This window comes from Nicrophorus vespilloides, unplaced genomic scaffold, assembly GCF_001412225.1.
Source record: "Nicrophorus vespilloides isolate i.1.1-1 unplaced genomic scaffold, Nicve_v1.0, whole genome shotgun sequence".
In the NCBI taxonomy this organism is placed as follows: domain Eukaryota; kingdom Metazoa; phylum Arthropoda; class Insecta; order Coleoptera; family Silphidae; genus Nicrophorus; species Nicrophorus vespilloides.
This window is the reverse complement of record NW_017095990.1, coordinates 30,425-30,959: the sequence shown is the minus strand read 5'-3', so window position 1 is coordinate 30,959 and position 535 is coordinate 30,425.

Below are 535 nucleotides of genomic sequence, written 5' to 3'. Positions count from 1 at the left end.
ATAAACCATTCTAATATAGAACGTGCATTAATTATACATACATATTTATATAAATAATAATGAAAAACTGTTACTTACTTGCTCACTGTAGTTGCTGTCTCCAAATGTAAACACAAAATGTAAACAACACACCAACATGGCCGAAAGCATAAATTTGAAAAGTATACGAATGGTTCCGAATTCATCCGATTCTTCTGTAAGTTAATTATACCAACCTAAAGGAAACAAAATAAAAGTGTCGAGCTTTGCCGTATCCCGTTGAACCCCCCTGAGTTAGCGTAGGACGCCAGCACGGCAGGGGGGTGAGGGATTTTTTCCTTTGGGACTTTGGAGAATGTTGCCCCTAAAGGGGCTTTGAAGAGTGAGAGGGTGGGGTGATTTTGAAGGGCTATGCGTGAAGCGAGTCGGCCTTGGAGTTTTTTAATGTATTCGAGGATGTTTGGGAAGGTTACCAGGTTATAGAGGGTGGAAGAGGGGTGTCGGTAGTGAAGGCGAAGGATTTTGCGGATGCATTTGCGTTCAAACTGAAGGATTC